Raw genomic sequence first — 15,000 nt, 5'->3', positions numbered from 1 at the left:
TAACGTTCTATAAAGCCACCTTCATCTTCAACATCTGATTCTATACGAGATCAAAATCATCTACAAGCTCGAATCAAGTGGTTCTGGTTCATTTCGAACATTAGTCTGACTATGGCAGCTTTCAGAGAATATTTGGTGTTATGGGCGTATTCATTTGTCTCTCTCTCTCTACTGTGTTGCATATGTAATAGTCCAATGGATTGAGATGTGGGGTATTAAAAACCCAAATTTTAGGGGTTATGCTATCATGAAAATTTTCAGCCATCCATTTTTGTAGAGCCATGTGTGATAGTGTAGAGTCTTATTGAAACACATATGGTCATCCATTGCATAAAGTGTTTATCCAGGGCTTAACAATTACTTCCAGGAGCTCAATGTAGATGGGAAAGTTAAAACTTAGGCTTTGTGGAAAGAAGTAAAGGAACATCACATGTTCTTCATTGCTGACGACCCCTAAAACGATGACAGTTGCAGACAATTTTGTATGCATAACACGTGGAACTTCAGAAGGGTCTGCACATAATCATCTGTCATTTCTTCTGTTAATGTTTTGATCTTTGTCGTTTGTCAAGTTTTTCTCGTTGAGTAAAACCAAATCAAATCTCATTCTGCTGGATTCTTCAGTTTGTTTAAGAGCCATTTAGATCTGATGTAGTGATTTTCTTTTACTATTTTTGATAAATTGACGTTTCCTCATCATATAAGACTTATATCTGATGTCTTCGTTGACAACATTTCTGACCGTTCTTTCTGAAATCGAAATCTTTTGCAATTGACTTCATGGATTTTTGGGGGTTTGTAACCAATGGTTTGTTGAACTTGCTGGATAAATTCAGGTGTTGTAATGATTTCAGAGCATCTAGAATGCTTTTTATGCTTTGATACTGGTGATACGTTTCCATCTTCAATCTCTCGCACCTTACAGGCTTTGTAGACGAAACAACTGGCAACTTAAGAAAGGAAATAGCAGAACAGGATCTAGCAGATTCATATTTATCCTTATGAGAAAAGAGATGTGATTCCAGTTAGGTATTAATTATAATTAAAGGCTATAACGCTTATTTGAGAATATAAGTGAGAGACGTCTCAGAGTCGTTTCCTCTATAGATGAGTAAGGAGCTTATATATTTTAACATCTTCTCTTCTCCATTTTTAACTAAATTGATGAGTTTTATGGAATTTCTTTCCATAAATTCACAACACATCATATACAAGTATATATATATATATATATACACATACATACATACATTCATGCATTACATATATATATATATATATGGTACAACGATGGACTATAATGCAAACAATGGGCAATATACCTGTTGTAATTTAGTCATTCATAGTGTGAAAATATTTCGGAATAAAATTCCTTCTTCAAAAGAAGGAATTTTATTCCGAAATATTATCAAACTAAGGATGGCTAAATTATAACACACACGTGCCCCCACCCGCCCACATATGAATTTAATAAATGATACAATGTTGACTACATTTTAAAAGTAGAATAATATGTAAGTTGAGCCAGATAGATATTCTTTTACTCGTTTACTGGTTTCAGCCATTTGACTGCGGCCATGTCGGAGCACTTCCTTGAGAGGGCTTTGTCGAACCAATCGACGCCACGACATATGTTTTAAGCCTAATACTTATTCTCTGTATCTCTTTTACTGAACCGCTACGTTGCGGTGAGAGGGTGGGAAAAAACAGAGACACAAAGACACACACACACATAGATGTGTGTGTGTATGTGTATATATATATGTATATTATTTCAGTTTCTGTCTTCCAAAGCCACTCACGTGGTCGAGTTCGTTTGGAGGTGATAGTAGAAGACACTTCCCCAACGTGCCACGCTGTGGGATGGACTGAACCCGGAACGACGTGGTTAGGAGAAAAGATTCTTGCAATGCAGTCACACACATACACATATGTACCTCTCGATATATATATATATATATATATATATATATATATATATATATATATATATATATATATATATATATATATATATATATATATGGCTACGGCTATACTGGGGCATATGTACGTATCAATATATATATATATATGGAAAAATGTCAAGGTAGAAAATGCTAAAATAATTTTATAAAAAACATTTCAGTACCGATTTCAGTCATTGAGACTTTTTGAACTGAATGTATGGAAAAGAATTAAGTTTTGTAAAAAAACTAAAAGAACCAACATGAATAAGGGGTACAGAGACCGGCAAAAACAAGGAAAATGCTCCTTGTACTTGAATGCTATGCGAATATTCTTGTAAAATACTTTTCTTTAATTTTTCCCAAATTTAATTGTTTTCCATACTGACAGTTGAAAAAGTCTCAATGATTGAAACCGGTACTGAAATGTTTTTCATAAAATTATTTTAGCATATCCTACCTTGACTTTTTTTCCATATATATCAATTTGTGTGTTCCTTTTCAACCTTCAACACACACACACACACACACACACACACACCACACACACACACACATATATATATATTATATATATATATATATATAATATATATATATTTATGTATGTATATATGTAAAGCTGCATCTATACTGGCGCACCGCAGTCAGTTTTCCTACGCTTTCGCCTCTTTAAACCGCATCTGATATGTGGCATATGGTGAATGAAGGATTTTGATGCTGCTGCTCTCATCTTTGTTGTCTTCTGCAAGGGTGGTTCGTCCATAACTTTTGACAGGACGGGATCCAATCTTGAAGACCCCCACATCCACACGATGTAGCTCTGTGTGGTGTTTTGAGAGAGTACTAAAGAGCAGAGCTAAGTACTCTTTAAAGAAAAGATGTTGCAGTATCGGTCCCTTATCCTGATGGGTGTGTTGAGATCTTTAGCAACATGCTGTAGCTCCCCGTTCTGATGTTCATGTAACGTAGCTTTCAATGCCAAAGTTTTGTAGAAATCCTTCCAGGATTTTCCAGATGTGTATCACTGCATATATTTCTCACCTTTGCTCCAGAGAGTAGGGTCTTAATTTCTTCAGATTTTCTCAGTAGCTGACATGTTGCATTGAAATGATCTTGTTTGTGTAGCCTCGATGGATGGATTAAATTTCGCCGTTAATTCTACACTGTGTGGTGACCACTGTTGGGAACAGTAGCTTGAACAGCCAAGGACATTTGTTCTCCATTGAATCATCATGATTTTTGGTTCTGAATTTTCTAAGCATCAATTAGTCCAGTCGCCTGAATTTTACCACCAACTCAGTAATATGCTGTTGGAGAGATACGTCATTACTGAAATCAATGCACAAGTCACCCACTGATGTCGATTCAGGGATTGCAGCCCTTCGTCCGTTACTGTATCGTGTTTGCAGTTCAATCAGTTTCGTGTCGTGGTAGCGTAGGGATTGGAAGTTTCTAACTTTAAACAGCATGTTATTGTCCTCAGTCCATCAGGTTCTTGAATACTCCAAGGATCTGTAATGTCCGACAGACGTTGTAAGGTTTGCATAGTTAGCAAGTGGGGGTATTGGTTAAAATAAGTGGAAGACTGTTCGTATACATGCATATACACACATACATATAATTATATACATACTTAATTACATACACACATATTTTATACATTTATACATTCACACACATACACTCACATATATACATACATATACACATACGTACATACACATACATGTATACATACATACACATATATATGTATATATATGTGTTTCTGTGTATAAGTTTATGTGTTTGTGTATGTGTGTATATGTGTGTGTGTAGACGCTATATAGCTGGAAGGCTAAGATTTTATTTCACAGCCACGAAGTCTATTGTCCCTTCACACTTCGTGACATCTTGAACAAATGGTATTTTCTTTAGCCTCAAATTGACTAAAATTGCGTAAAGATGACTTTATAGACACCTATCGGGTGAATTGTAGCGGAAACCTTTTAGGTTAATAACGATAAACTATCTGATTCCCACTCACTCTGTGTCTCTATCTCTGTCTGTTTGTCTGTCTGTCTATCTGTCTGTCTGTCTGTCTCTCACTTTTATATATACAATCTTCATTTCCACCAGTACCAACTATTGTTATTTTTTTAATATCTTACTGAACCTCCTATCTGATATTGTATAGAAAATGTTCTAAGTAATTATTTTCAGCACATGTTAGTATTTTGAAGATGACTTTTAAAGTGTATACTGGGGTTAAAAGAAGGGTGCAAATACCATATTTTATGGATTCCAATAGCTAGCTTTCTACACCTGTATTAGCTTGTAAATATTATGTAATTTATAACACATAGATTGGTGCAGACATGTAGAATAGTTTATTATACACTGAAACTTTCCCATGAATGTGGCTGCGAAACGATCATAATCTTATGGATAACCACTGGTTGTCAACCATAATCATCTTGGAAATATTAATAGATGTAAGGTTACATACATACATGCATATTTACATACATACATACATACATATATATACATATATAAAAGTACAAGCGTGGCTATGTGGTAATGTGTATGTGGCTAATGTAAAAGTGTGTATGTATGTACGTGTGTGTATGTCTTTGTGTTTCTATGTTTATATCCCCATATCGTAGCCGGTCAGTACAAGAGACCGACGGCGTAAGTATAAGTCTTAAAATAATAAGCAATGGTATCGATTCATTCGGCTAAAATTGTTTGAAGCCTGTGCTACAGCATGGCTGCAGTTTCACGGCCGAAATATATATATGTATATATATATATATATATATATATATATATATATATACATACACACACGCACACATCAAAGTTACCACCCCTCTTCTACACGCACGTACATACTCTCTTATACACACGCACGTTTTGGGATCACCACTACTTTATTATCTCCCCTTCTTCCTAGCTCTCTTGTGTGACCCCTCTGTCCGGCATTCGCCATGATAGATCGCTAACCACTACACGTTCTTTCTTTATTTATATCAGTCGTCATGATAGATGGTTAGCCACTACACACATTTTTTTCTCTCCTTGTTTCTGTCCTTATTTTTTCTGTGTTCCTTTCTGTTGAAGAGCGTAGGCTCGAAATGTTAAAGACTTTTTCATTTCCCGAGCGTTAAACTAATACATCTGTTTGTTTTCTACACCACCTGTCTTCGTCTATTTGTCTTTTCGTGAATTCTTCCCCCGATATATATATATATATATATATAAAACATGAGGGTTTAGTTCACTTGTGATCTAAACGAATAGGCACGCTTGTTAAGTGCCATAGTAAGTCGACAGTTAGGTTCCAAGATCACAGCTGAGGCCGGATCTAAGGATCCGTGTTATGGTTCCGTTATAGCAGGTACATATAATACTAGAGGAAAAATGAAATCCATGGTGGAACGAGTATCTCCACTCGTTTTGTATTGGCTTTGAATATTTCCTTTAATATGATATAATATAATATAATATAATATATATATATGTATATATCATTATATATATATGTATGCATACATACATACATACATACATACATACATACATACATACATACATACATACATACATACATACATATATATATATATATATATATATATCGATATAAGTATTGCCTAATTAAAAGTTATGCTTTTAAAATAGTTGTTTGCGTTACTAATGTCATGGTAAGAAAAATAGGAGATAAATTTCATGGTATTTACATTTCTTAAATATTCATGCTTCATGCTCTATAAAGCAGACGTAATTTTTGCACTGTTTTAATTAATTTCGTATATAATAACAATCCACCCGAAATTGAGATTACGACATCTGTATAATTTAGTATGGGAAGTAAATTTAAACGGTGAGAACAGTAAATCATTTTCAATATTTCATCTTTTCTGAAGCTCTTTTCGAAAGCTTCGAAGGTATTTTATTCTTTTATTTGTTTCAGTCATTTGACTGCAGCCATGCTAGAGCAAACCCCGCCTTGAGTCGAACAATTCGACCCCAGGTCTTATTCTTTGTAATAATCCATCTTTTACGCCTATAATCCATTTTTTATGCTTTATATTGCCCCAAAATATTTCACATGTAGGTAGGGCTCTTTCTTAAAACATGATTTCGATACTAGAGTATACACAGCAAAAGGCGGCGAGGTGGTAGAATCGTTAGCACGCAATTTTGCCCATTTTTTTCTTTTATTACGTTCTGAGTTCAAATTCCAGTGAGGTCGACTTTGCCTTTTAACATTTCGAGGTCGATAAAACAAGTTGAAGTTAAAAACTTGTAATTCACTTACTCGTACTCTAAAAACTGCTGTCTTTGTGCCAAAATCCGAAACCAATATATACTTATTTTAACAAAGAAACTATGAATTATATATGTATATGTATATATATATATATATATTTGATTTGAAAACCCCACTAGAATGGGAGAAAGCGCTAATAATCTGAATGATATGATATATATATGTAAAAAATGTAATATATAAATAAATATCTATAAATATGAACCATCCGATCTTCTGATTACCTCATTTCTTCTAATATATATATATATATATTATATATATATAATATATATATATATAACTTTCTCACACACATATATGTATATATATATATATATATATATATATATATATATATATATATATATATATATATGTATGTATGTATGTATGTATGTATGTATGTATGTATGCATGTATGTATGTATGTAGGTATGTATGTATTATGTATATATATGCTGCTTGGCAACGTGCATGTCAAAGGGTGGACCTAACGTCTCTTGTACCTATCCAAAAGGGGGATGAAAAGAAGAATTTGCACTCCGAATTCGTAAGAGCCACACTAGCAACGATTTCAACTTCTTTTCACCGCACATTACGACACGCAGAAGAAACATTAGATCTATTCTTTGCTATTCTTTGTCATGCCTACTGTCACACACCACATCTATACATATTCATGTATATATATATATATTATATATATATATATTATATATATATATATATATATAGGGATAGTTTAAGCAAAAAAAACAGAAGACGAAGACAATTGGTGTACGAAACAAACACATGTATTAGTATAAGGCTCAGGAATAGAAAGAGTATTTTACGTTCCGAGCCCACGATCTTCAACAGAAAGGGACACAGAAAAAACAAGGAGAGAAAAAATGTGTGTAGTGGCTAACGATCTATCATGGCGACTGATATATATATATATATATATATATATATATATATACATACACACATAAAACACACACCTTCAGACATTCACACACACACATACACAAACACACATACACGCATACAGTAAAATTTACTCGTTTTATAAGTCAATTTTATCCGTTGAAATTAACTAAAATATTATTAATCCGTTCCAGCCCACCAAAACCATTCAAAAGTAATTTTTTATGAGTTTTAGCACAGCAGAGGAGTAGTTACAAGTAAAATGACAATTTTAAAAAAGATAATGCAAAATAAATATTTAAACCGGTGTTATTCGCTGAATTACATCAAAGATTTGTGTTCTCGTACCACGGATTTCTACTCGTACTTCAAGACAAAAATTCGCACGAGTCCAAGCCCGTACAATAGGGTACTCGTACTGCGAGGTTCTATTGTAATTACACACACACACACACACACACACACACACACACCACACACACACACACACACACACATATATATATATATACATATATATGTATATACACACATTATTTACAATTGACTGATGTTTGTCCTCATGTTTGTTGATAACACAACCTTCCGGCTGATATAACTTCCAGCCTTCATCAGGTGTATTAGCCAAAACGTTGTGTTAACAACAAACAAGATGAGGACTAATATCCGTCAATTGGAAATAATGTAAATAATATACATATTTCCTCATCTCTTAAATATAGAACTATGTATATATATCTATCTATCTATCTATCTATCTATCTATCTATATATATATATATGTATCAGAGCGAATTTTTTTTTTATACCATGATAATAATAATGGTGCATATAAGCCCTCGTCAGAAGAAACAAGGCTTTCTGCGCGGATAGGAAAGCTTTCTTTTATCAGTCGAGGGCTTGTATGTCCCTTTTTAGACTATTTTCCTTAGTCATTGCACGTCGATTGCCAGAAGCTGTAAGCTTATATATATAAAAAAAAGTACCATTATTGTGATTTACAGGATTATAAAAAACGGCTCCGTATAAAATACCTTTCGCACCAAAAGCATACAGGAAGTTTACTTACATATAGAAAAGCAAACACGAAATCATATAGCTCTTAAATTTGACAGGAAAAGGAAGGCTGATTCGCTGCTGTGAAGGTAACACAGTCGCGTTAACGAAGGAATGTGGTTTCGTCTCCCACGCGGATAGGAGAGCCTTCTGTTTTTTCCGCCGAGGGCGTGGTAAGAAGCCTGCTTCCCAACCACATAGTTCCGGGTTCAGTCCCACTGCGTATCACCTTAGGCAAGTGTCTTCTAGTGTAGCTTCGGGCCGACCAAAGTCTTGTGAGTGGATTTGGTAGATGAGAACTGAAAGAAGCACGTCATATATATATATATATATATATATATATATATATATATATATATATATATATATGTACGTATTTGTGTTTGTCACGCCAACCAACTATCGCTTGACAACTGATGCTGGTGTGTTTACGTACCCGTAACTTAGCGATTCAGCAAAATAGAGACCGTTAGAATTAGTACTAAGCTTACAAAGAATAAGCCTTGGGGTCAAGTTGTTAGATGAAAGGCGGTGCTCCAGTATGGTCGCAGGCAAATGACTGAAACAAGGTATATGAGAATATTTCTCCTCTCTCTCTCGCTGCCACTCTTTTTTATGTAAGTGTGCGAAAATGAGCAAAGAATTATTTGAGGAGAGACTTAATACAGTTTAACATGTTTGCCGCTAACACTCTTACTCTATTGCTTCATTGCAACCACAAGACTCTATACACCTCCTGCCTTGACCCATTTATGCAGACCGTAAAACGGGGATTCACTTTCGGTTCATGCGTTATTCCGAGTTGTATTTAGGTCTTTCAGCAAAATGTGGTACGATTGTATTGAGAAATAGTGACAGATGTTTCAAGAGACACCGAGGTACATGCATTGACACTTACACAGACTCACGTGTACACCATGCGCGCACACATGCTCAGATATATTGCTTTTCATTCCTTATATAGTAGGTAATAAAATTCTGGCAAAAATATAATTTTTATAGACTGTTGCACATTTCTTTTTGAGTAGTTTATGCACTACGGAATTTAAATGCAAATGAATTTTTTCGGTAAATAAAGTTTCTTTTCAAACCCAGTGTGAGTACATGATAAATTTCAAATTACCCATAAAAATGTCATATAATATAGTGAAAGTTTTTTTGCTGTGTGAAAGTAATTATAATTTTGTTTTGAAAAATATTTTTTATGCTTGTTTACGTCGGCACCTTGAGTTCACATCAACAACTTCGTTTCAAATGATTCTATTAGTATGCAACACGAACGCCAATCTCGCTCACTCAATTTCACACACACACATACACAACACACACACACACACACACACACACACACTCTCTCTCTCTCTCTTTCTTTGTTTTTGCCAGTTAGAGAGATTAAAGAATAACTGAAAATGAGCAGATTTTGATGTGTCAAACGCCATTGCTTCAATGCTTCACACTATACTACACCATGAAAACTTTGAGTTTCTTTGCATATCTTTTCTTGATCTGATATTTTGCAACAACCGAAGATAGGTAAGAAACAGGACTTGATTGATGAGTCGCTTGCCAAATATCGTATAAAAGCCTTATTCTTCGTTGAAGTAGGTTGCTGAGGATTCCTAGCAAGATAACATTGTTATTTCTTGCAGTAAGTCGACTTGGAACGAAAACAATTCAAAGAATTAATCATGCAAATTGGGACTAGTTTAATATGATTACCTTTGACAAAAGGCTACAAATGGAGCCCTTCTGCTGGTGAAGTCAATTCAGTTCTTGCTGCCCCACCCAAGCGCAGCCTAAGAGACGAAACGATCATGATCGTAAGCTATCTGTTCATAATGCAATACGGTTCTCAACAATAAAATTGCTTTAGTCAAGATCATATGAGAGACATTGCAACACCTTTAAATAACTCCTGAGTTTCTGATTCGAACAAATCATATTTGGTTATCATTGCCTATCTGTGAAGAACTGACGGGCCTTCAACTCATTTATTTGTCTATGAAGTCACTTCTGGTAATAAGCGTAGAAATACAGTTAGCATTGTGATACCCCGTGTTTTTCGCTGGCTTATGGATAATTAGCAAAATAAGCGAGAAAAAACATGACTCCAATTGAAAAACCAAATCACCATCACTTTCAGAGATCAACGATATCTTTCGGGATTGATGACTTGATCAGGACAGATCCCTTTTCTTGATAATCCTTGACAATAATAATACGTGGTTCGATGCCTTAATTTCTCGTTCACGGAAACTGACAGAGGCAGAACGTCTTCATTTTGTACTTTTCTGTAACCAATTCATTTTTACTGCAAACGTTTCTTCAACGATCTATCTGTGCGTCTTGTCTACGTGCAGTGTTTTCTTTGTTCTTCTTTTACACTGAATTAACGTAACGTGTGGAGTATTTAGAAATATCAATTTCTGCTTGTTCAGTATATTTGTTAGTCCTGGAAACCTTGTTGTATTACTGTTTGCAACTTTTAGTATTATTCCCAATTATAGGAGATATAATTGCCTTCACTGCACACTATGCTTACCTCTCATTCCAAAGTCTTACAGTAACGTATTATCACCTGCTGAGAATGATATCGAATCGATTTAAATTTAATTACCTATTTGTATTATATTCTAGAATACTTTTACTCATGCAATCTCCATGGTTTTTTTTTCAAATCTATTTTATACGTCGTTGTTTACAGAGTATGCTATAATTTTGGCCTAATTTCTAGGAGATGAAAACTTGACTATCATCTTCTTAATATTCTCTTTATTCTAAAACAGAATAACAAGAACGACAGTGTGCTTTTTTCACAATCTCTCTATATTTTATACAATTACTTTTTGTATTCGGCTAAATACCCGCTTTTGGTAATTTCGGCTGGCAAGTCTTTGGTCTACTGTTTCAGCTTTGAAAGTGCCAATGTTAAAATGATTCATTATACTATCATCATTATCACCATCTTTATCATTCATGGTTTGAAAAATACATGAGTTTCCTTTCTTGAAACAAGAACTGGAGCGTCTTCAAAAATGTGCATAAAAGTGATCCAAGTTAACAGAAATGTGCAAGGTCAAGTCAAAGGAAATGCCCATTTTCAACAAATGACCGACAAGAATGCTCCTGTAATAATTAGATCCTACTATTGTAAATTCTCAGTAATATATCTCCGTCTAACACTTGTAAATGAATCCTTGATTGTTTTTACACAAATTGTCTTGTATCACAACTGATGTAAAGATTACAGATTAGATGATAAACATATTCCTTAAAATTCATATATCTTTGTAATCGACCAGCCAGTTTTTCCTTTTAGCTCACTTCTGCACAATATTATAGCTACTCAATACTATTATGTGGAAACTGCAGTTATTTTGTCACATAACATAATGTAAGATCCTATACAGTAGTCTACAGTTAATTGTTGTAGAGACCATCTTTGTCTTATATCCTTTCAAGCCCTATAACATGTAGTATCAGACAATACTGGCATTAATTTCATCGACTAAACCCCATCACACTAAAATATCAATAAAATATCATGTTATTTTGTATTCATATCATATCCAAAAACAAAAAGTAATTGTATAAAATATAGAGAGATTGTGAAAAAAGCACACTGTCGTTCATGCTATTCTGTTTTCGAATAAAGAGAATATTAAGATGATAGTCAAGTTTTCATTAGAAACAACAACATCAGCAAATACGGTAAAGATAATAATGATAATCATCATGCTTATGATATAATACGAATATTCCACAGAGTTCTAGGGATCTGAATGAAGAGTGTTACCTTAGTTCACTGGTTGTGAACAACAGACACATTCTTCAGCACATTTGCTGAGTTAAACAATAACAATAATGATCATGATAGACGCAGGAGTGTCTGTGTGGTAAGTAGCTTGCTAACCAACCACATGGTCCCGGGTTCAGTCCCACTGCGTGGCATCTTGGGCAAATGTCTTCTGCTATAGCCCCGGGCCGACCAATGCCTTGTGAGTGGATTTGGTAGACGGAAACTGAAAGAAGCCTGTCGTATATATGTATATATATATATGTATGTGTGTGTGTGTTTGTGTGTCCCCCTAGCATTGCTTGACAACCGATGCTGGTGTGTTTACGTCCCCGTCACTTAGCGGTTCGGCAAAAGAGGCCGATAGAATAAGTACTGGGCTTACAAAGAATAAGTCCCGGGGTCGATTTGCTCGACTAAAGGCGGTGCTCCAGCATGGCCGCAGTCAAATAACTGAAACACGTAAAAGAGTAAAAGAGAGTAAAGAGTTATGATCATGATCGTGATCATCATCCAACCGAGATGATGCAAGTTACTATTTACAACACCAAGTAACTTACCGTGTTCCTGCAGAGTATGCTGCACTGTCTATCTAGGGCGTGAAATTGTGTTTCTAAGCTACTTTATGCTGTAGAGTTTATTTGTTTGATTCTGGTGTTTGGAGTTTGGGGTTGTACAATATATAAAGAATGTGTGTTGACGTCCTGCGAGTGTTTGAATGTTCTATATGGGAATTTCCACAATATCGGGTATCGACTATGAAAAACTGTGCTGAGTAATATTATTGAGTATGTATTGTTAAAGTCACGATTTAGTTTTGAGTGGAAATACGGCTAATGTATGTGTTGCATTACGAATTTTATTGGGCGATTATGTTATTGAGCACAGGTCATGCGTGTAATGCAGAGTATATGTGAGTTATGCTATTGAATTGAATGTGTCTGACGTAAGACGTGGGGTGTGCTTGTTTAGCTGGGCTATTTTCAAGCGGTGTACAGAGTTGTGGGTTGTATGATTCAATGTTTTCTTTTTCATGTTATTTTATATTCATATCATATCCAAAGCTCGAATTACTACCATTGGATCTGTTTTAACTTTCATATCCCAACACCAGCTTATTTAAATGTTACGGTCTCTGTACTTTGATATTCTCCCGAACATTCATTTTTTTGCTAAAAAGACGCAATCATCTAGGACGCGCCTGTCCTAAATGATTGAACATTATTTATGGTTAGTCATTGATCCTACACAACTAAAACCGGTCCCTCGCAATTCTATATTCTGTGATATATGTCTGTGAGGGAGAAATTCAGTGACCGGCATTGATCAGAAAGTACACTCTAAATGCTGCGCAATACTTGTCATGTCGTTCAGTAGTTTGAATTTAACTTAAACTAGATTCAACATGGACTTTTTATCTTATTGGATGTTGCTGCAATAAGTACCAGCTTAATCAGTTGAATATACTTTAGCAGTAAAATGTGCTTGGATGTCAGCTATTCTGAGTAGTCATGATTATGAGATGAGAGTGACAAGAACAAAAAACAATGATTTCCTCGGCTTTCTATCGAGGTCTATTAAAGAAAAGTTATAATCCTTCGTGATGACGCCGCTCTTATGCTTACGTTTCGTTGTATAATATATACCAGCGAACATTGTACATCACATTGTACAAATATTTCAAAAGTTAAAAGATTATATTATGGCTGTCTTCTTTGGGCATTATATCAAGTTATATAAGATGGGGATCTTCAATTTAGGACGAATCAAAAAGGGATGACTGGTTAACAAGGCGATATATAAGCGCATGCACTTTATGTAACTTTTATTACCTATTTTACTACGACTACAACAATTACTATATCTTTCCTAAGTGATTAAGAACAGATTACTGCATTATCTTATCAACCGCACTAGTTTCATGGAAACTTACACCTTTAAAATCGTACTTATAGACACGTCACACTTTCGTTGTAGTTTCTTTCCTGTTAACGATTAACATGTATACAATTTCATCTAGATTATGTGGACAATCGAATGAAAAGAAGACGATCATTGCCCACTTCTCCAACAGTTACAGTCTCTAGCCAATGAAGAATTCTCTTTGTGCTCGCTTATTTGGCAAGCAAAAGCAGCCTAATATTCCTCATAGCACACTTTACTGATGTAAAGATATGGAGGACATATTGAATAATGCAGTCCTAGATTAAATTTCAAGGTACTAAAAATGGAGGATGGTCATAGCTAGAATGTCTGTTATCATACTTGGTCATACCTGTATTGAGGTTAACAACAATATCAACTTACACGGACAGAAATTTGTTATTTTATTTTTAGAGAACATTGTTATTTAATCATGCTGGCTAAGAGAAACATGAGCAATTAAATTCTTAAGGTTTAAAATACACTATTTTGTGATAAACACAACAGAATACATCAATAGGTAAGCTTGATAATTATGTACTGGTTTCATAAGTTGATCATGGAGATGTTATTGGAATATACAGACACAAGGATAAATTTGTATAAATGGTTACAGTCAACTAAGTCGAGACCATGGCGATTGTTGTACATATCTTATCGACCTGAATGGACATGGATGAAATCACACGAAATTAACTCAAAAGATCGATCTGCAAGCTATAGCAACCATTTGAATTAATACTATAACGCAACAAACAAAATGAAAAAAAAAACAATATGTTAAGTCAATAAAACTCCTTTGGATTTGCTCACTTTTTCAGAAATTTCAACCATTTCTTCCTCAAACAACATTGCACTCACTTTAAAAAAAGATAAATTTGTTTACTACATGTTAATAACGTACTCCGAAATACTATTACTATGACGTGTTAGTCACTGTTGGAATGCGTTTGAACACAAGTCTTGTCGAAAAGTGTTGCCTGGCGCTAAATAAATACAAAAGCAGGTGACTAACATATCGCCTTCTATAATGTAGGATAATATTCTCAGTTTCAAGTAGGGGGTGT

The 15,000-nt window shown here is 34.6% G+C and overlaps 1 protein-coding gene across 1 annotated transcript in view; it reads left to right on the top strand.

Annotated features, from left to right (window-relative positions):
• Positions 1-15,000, top strand: part of LOC115216612 — an 84,422-nt gene that overhangs the window by 1,647 nt on the left and 67,775 nt on the right. The window lies entirely within an intron of this gene.

This window comes from Octopus sinensis, linkage group LG10, assembly GCF_006345805.1.
Source record: "Octopus sinensis linkage group LG10, ASM634580v1, whole genome shotgun sequence".
Classification (NCBI taxonomy): Eukaryota; Metazoa; Mollusca; class Cephalopoda; order Octopoda; family Octopodidae; genus Octopus; species Octopus sinensis.
The sequence above is the reverse complement of the archived record's forward strand: the minus strand, read 5'-3'. Positions and strand labels throughout refer to the sequence as shown.